The 5,969-nt window shown below is 38.1% G+C and overlaps 1 long non-coding RNA gene across 1 annotated transcript; it reads right to left on the bottom strand.

Moving 5' to 3' along the window:
* Positions 1–2,022: 2,022 nt before the first annotated feature.
* Positions 2,023–2,615, bottom strand: LOC112846656 (uncharacterized). The gene is made up of 2 exons (XR_003219776.1): positions 2,348–2,615; positions 2,023–2,092 (listed from the first exon to the last, which is right to left on the bottom strand). It is a non-coding gene; the product is annotated as an uncharacterized LOC112846656 (long non-coding RNA).
* Positions 2,616–5,969: the final 3,354 nt, after the last annotated feature.

Genomic DNA, 5,969 nt, shown 5'->3' with positions numbered 1-5,969 from the left:
AAATAATTAATTAAATGTGGCAATAATTAATTAAAATGGGAATTAATTAATTAAATAAATAGTTATGACACATGTAATTAATTAATTATTGACACATTTAATTAATTATTTATGTATTTCATATTTTAATTAATTATTGACACATTTAATTAATTAATTATTGACACATTTAATTAATTATTTATGTATTTCACATTTTAATTAATTATTGACACATTTAATTAATTATTTCATGATATATTTATTTATTTCATTTTGGCAGTCCTGGCGCCTGGCTCTCATCATGAATTAATTTTATCTGTCAGACTCACCCATCAAACTCACGGGGCGGGGTTAACGCTGCCCATGCAGCTTCTCTAACATTTGATTGGTTGCCGTGCAATGTAAGTCAAAACAGGTCGATCCTAGATAATCGATCGCTTCTGTAGACTTGAGGCAGCCAGGTATCCCAGAATGCGTTTCAAATCACAGGCAGCAATGGTGGTGGTGTAGTTTTAAAATACCCCGTTTTTCTGTCACCAACTACACTTTTAACAGTGTTTTAGCCGCGAATGTCGCGCCGTAATCTTCACGTCTGGTCAGGTTGTCAACATAGAACATGTTTGCAAAAGTGCTCAGATGTTTTCAGAGATTTCAGTAGTTCTGCTAACAGTCAGCATGCAGAGTGCACCGAGGGGGGTTACGTCAACCGGTTTGTTTACATATTCCACTCTCCGCGTTCCACATGTTGCATTCGCAGATTCTCATTTTCACCGAACGATCGTCTCTTTCCGCCTGGTCTTGTGTCTCTGTGCTTCTGTAACATAAAGAACGAGCTGACATGTTTCTCACGACACCAGCGATCAGCTCAGCAGGCCCTCAGTTTACCTGCATGCATCCTCCTCCTCACCTGTCAGCTGTTTAACACCTGCTGCTAATTCAAGAAACACGCCCACGTTACCTGGTGATAGTCACAGTTTAACTGGGCAGCCGGTGCTCGATATAACGCAATGTCAGCGCATTTTTCTGCACAACATAAGTAAATATAGTATTTTTCCCGAGCGCAGAGCTGCTGGAGCTTGTTTTCTTACAGAGCACTTTGTAGGCGAAGCCACTTTATCGGCAGCTGATGTCCAATTACCTGCACACAGCTTTGAAACCTCACCTGAGTTTTAGCTCTCAGTGGTTAAACGCTGGACTTAATTCACTCAGGTTTTGTCTGTCGGGTCACGTTTACTTCGCTGTTTTATTTACAACTGAGCAAATCGGTTTGGCTGAGGTTAAAGTTACGTTTCATAACTGCATAGTTTTACAGACGTTTAATGGTTCACTGGCACATGTGTTAGACTGAACTATTCGCTTTTCTTTATCTGGTGTGTTTCGGATTTAACAGTGAATTTTGAGATTAAACTGACTTTTAAAATGTTTTTATACAAAGAGGAAAGAGAAGGCGCATTTCCACCGAGAGGAGCAGAGTTTGCAACAGCGTGTTCATCATGAAGACTGCAACCTGGACAGAAATATTATATCATCTGTTTTTAATAGTTATTTAACTGTATTCTAAGCACCAGCTATGTTAGAATTTTTAGAGTTTACTTAACTAAAAATAAATGAGCTTAACATATAATTTGTGTGATTTCTCTCTCTCTCTCTCTCTCTCTCTCTTTTCTTTTTCGGTCATGTTATGTTTAACTGTAAAAGGTTTGTTACAAACTATGAAACACATTGTGCAGACTTCTGGATGTTAGAAGAAAACTAATACTGCTCATGAATGAGACTAAAGGCAGGAAGGTGTCCTTTAAAACTAAACATGTTAATAGGACCTCCCTATTTATATTGTAGTTTATGTAGCCTACTTATTTCAGCAGCTCACATGGGCGTTATATGTGATACTCCTTAACTATAATTTATCCAAGTTAATGTCAGTTAACCATTCAGACAGTTCTTTTGCAATGAAAAACATAAACACCCATGCTGCGTAATGTTTACATTATAGCTGCTGTGCCGTTATGGGTGCATGTCTGATGCAGGGGCGTTAACACCTTTCTCATATCACCACTCTGGAGACCGATGATCGTTGTCAACAGGTTTACTGACATTCAAAAGGGTAAAACTAAAAACAAGACAAACAAATACAGTTATGATATACACATGTGCAGCATAATATACATTTATATACCACACTGCTACTACACAACATAAGTCATATGTCTAATTATGTGAACTTGTATTATTGATGCTATCCAGACGACCTCCAAAATCGCGGGTAACTAGCTTAACAAAAGGACTAGCTTTACAGCCAAATACTGCATTAGCGGACAACATATTGTACAAAACCAAAGTTGCAACTTATACTTTAAGTACATACCGGCGATACAACCATAAACAGAAGATGTGGACAGTATTTTTTCCAACAGGACAGCATAAACTGTGTGCCGATATGTTTCCCTTCTCCTTGTTCGCTTGCTTTGCTTGACTGAGCGGACTTCCTGTTCAATAAAGTTTTTTTTTCAACATAAAGCCGTTTCTAAAGTGCATTACTTGGAGCAACCACAGAGGGCGCTGTAAACACATAATGAATAACAACTGAGAATAATATTTTAGTCATAAAACATTTTACAACTCTTAGTGATAACAGAACAGCTGCTTATGCAGTAACCATGGTAACCACGGACTCTGAGCGGCTGGATCGACGGAGGTCAGACAACAATTTTACATGTATGATCTTAAAACAGGACACAGCCAATATCCGTGCTGGCCTCATATCAAATGTGACCGCAGACTGAGTCTATGTTTGACGTTTGCTTTATATCTAATCTTCCTGTCAAACATTTAAACAGCAGCGAGTCTGCAGCTGAGGGAATACAAACTCAAACTGTCGGAACAGGTTCGATCGTGGATTCATTTGGTAATTTATTAAATGTATAACTGTTAGTCTAATCTGCTGCTGAGTCTCTTACGCTGATGAAAATGCAGATAACACAGATCACGAACTGTTCAACCAATCACTTTCATTCCACTTTGATCTGCGACAAACTGACGGTTCATCTCTGTTACAGTGTTTCGTTAGACTGCTATATTTTTGTGTTCTTTATGCTGTAGATTTTCACGTCTCTGGAATAGTTGGCAGTATTAAGGATGCTTTTCTGTAAAATCATATTGATATGACCCGTGACATATTCGTAGATGACAGTTAGATAGTCAGCTGGGAAACTCTGTGTTAACTCAGAGATCTGAAGATGTCATGGAGATGCTGATCTTGCTCCGTGGTGTACAGGTCCGTTTACCCTCATGATTAATATTCACAATAAAAATATTAGCCCAACATCATGAAGTCTGTATGTGTTTCATAGTGTCGAACCACCTTTGTACAGTTAAAGCCAGCAGCTACTACATGACGGAAACACCAACGTTATCTCTCTTCTGCGTTTATACGCAGGTCACGCTGATTACTGAACAGAAACCCAAAGATCAGCTGTTAATCGAATTTATTTGCTCTCCCTCCTCCTTAAACATGTTTTTAATGTTAGTTATAATTCAGAATTGGCGACTGAAACACGTAGGACACATACGAACATCAGGAAATAACACCCCGATAAATATAACCTCAGTAAAATAAGTCAGTGTCAGCGGGGGTTATTACAGCTGTGTACCGGGGCCTGCGCTTTGTCGGCGGTAATAACAGCTCGATTGCTTGCGAGGCGAGCGGGTCTATCCCACGCTTTGCCGTGAGACTGGCCAGACATCTCCGAAATCATCGAAGCACTTTTGCAAAGAGGCTGTATCTTGACAAACCGACCAGACATATGAAGATTAAACCACTACATTCTCGGCTAAAAAAATATTAAAACTGTTTTTGGTGACACACAAACAGGGTTTTTCAAAGTTCAGTTCTGCCGGTTGTTGTGGGCTAAAAACAATGGCCACCAGGCCAAAGCAATGGTTTTGAGTCGATCAGCGTTAACCCCGCCCCTGAGTTTGATGGGTGAGGCTGACAGATAAAATTATTTCATGGTGAGAGCCAGGCGCCAGGACTGCCAAAATGAAATAAATAAATATATCATGAAATAATTAATTAAATGTGTCAATAATTAATTAAAATGTGAAATACACAAATAATTAATTAAATGTGTCAATAATTAATTAATTAAATGTGTCAATAATTAATTAAAATGTGAAATACATAAATAATTAATTAAATGTGTCAATAATTAATTAATTACATGTGTCATAACTATGTATTTAATTAATTAATTCCCATTTTAATTAATTATTGCCACATTTAATTAATTATTTAATGGTGTATTTAAGTAATTCATTATGGCAGTCCTGGCGTTCCATATTGTTCACCCTGTTCAAATCACGGACAAACAGTATCCCACAGCTGTTTATGTGTTTAAACCCATTTTGCACAGAGAGACATTTTTTGAAAAATGTATTGACAGCAATGTTGAATATTATTACACAGGAAAAAAAACAACTACACGTAAAATAATTACACCGTGACCCCTCTGCCTTTCTAAATGGAGGGACAGTAACTGCGTGTGTATGTAAGCGTGTAAAAACTGCAGATAGTCAGATTAACAGTAACAGTATTTTGTCTCTATCTGCCATTCTGCAATTCATCTCACGTAAACAATAACGTGGCGCACAGCATGACATGAAAAGAGGCACATACCTTTGACGCTGCGTGACGAACTCTGTAATCCTCGTCCACACGTAAACGCAAAAACGGAGTTTTAAATATTCACCTGCACCTGAGCTGCTGCTTCTGGTCCTAAATAATTCCCACACGGCTTGCACCCGCAAACCGTGACAAAATGAAGTTGGTCTAAGTAGAAAAATGTTTTAATATATATGAATTTTATAGCATTTTGTAAATGTAAACAAGGGGTGGCCATGAATGATATGAATGATATTGTTTTATGATGCATTATACGGCTGAGTTATAAGAAATACTGTTTTCAGAGAATCATGATCTTATTTGTCTGATTAGAAGAGAGCAGAATATACCGGAGAGGTCTTCTCAGCAGGAGCAGATAAACAGGGAGCCAAGGTCATAGCTTAGGCGCCGTGTGAGAGAAAGAATATGAATGTTTAGGCTTTTGTGACTAGGTGGGGGCCACTAAAGGCTATAAGAGTTTGAGCAATGCTCCACCATTTTGAGATCTGATGCTGTCTGGTACAGTGTTCATCTCCCACGCGTCTGTTCATTAAAAATCATCGTTTGACTCAACCCGGCCGGACCAGTGTTGTTATTTTGGTTTTCCTCTTGAATCCATCTCCAATACTTTGAACTCGTAACACCTCTTAATTTAGTTTTATGTCATAGTGAAACTGTACAAAAAATGTATTGCCAAACAAATTTGTCTGTTTGGCTGTAATTTTGTGTTGCAATATTAAAGATTAGAATGTTCAGCGTAAAGGTAGTGTCAGTTTTGTGTGTAAGTAATAAGAGAATGAAAAATTCGTGTGTAGGTCTGTGTGTGTGTTTGTTCGGGGTGGGGTTATTGTCTTAATGTTCGAAATGTTACTGTTCACCACAAGCTGTACGCATGCGCAATTGTGCACAGCTGACACAGTCTCCACGCACAGAAAATCTGCGCTGCGCATAAAAAAACAATCCAACCTGAATTGAAATCAAAATAAATACATAACAGTTCATTCTGTGCTGAGTCAGTGAGTGACTGGTGACTGACTGCTCCAGCCAATGATGCGATTCACATTCGTACATACGCAGCTAATCAACGTCGTTGACATGCTATGACAGCGTCCTTATGTGATGACTCCGGTGTTTTAGCTTGCAAAGCGGTGTGGCCAATGTGGAGTGTCATTTATTTACAATTTTTATTTGTGGATATTGATCATTATTATGTTACTAGTTTATGAGTAGTAGAAATGCAAATAGTTGTGTCATTATCAGTGATGGGAATAACGGCAGTTACTTTTTTCAGTAACTAGTAATCTGAATAATTACTTTTTCTATCGTT

The sequence above is a fragment of the Oreochromis niloticus genome, linkage group LG4, assembly GCF_001858045.2.
Source record: "Oreochromis niloticus isolate F11D_XX linkage group LG4, O_niloticus_UMD_NMBU, whole genome shotgun sequence".
Taxonomy (NCBI): Eukaryota; Metazoa; Chordata; class Actinopteri; order Cichliformes; family Cichlidae; genus Oreochromis; species Oreochromis niloticus.
This window is presented reverse-complemented; position numbering and strand designations above follow the sequence as displayed.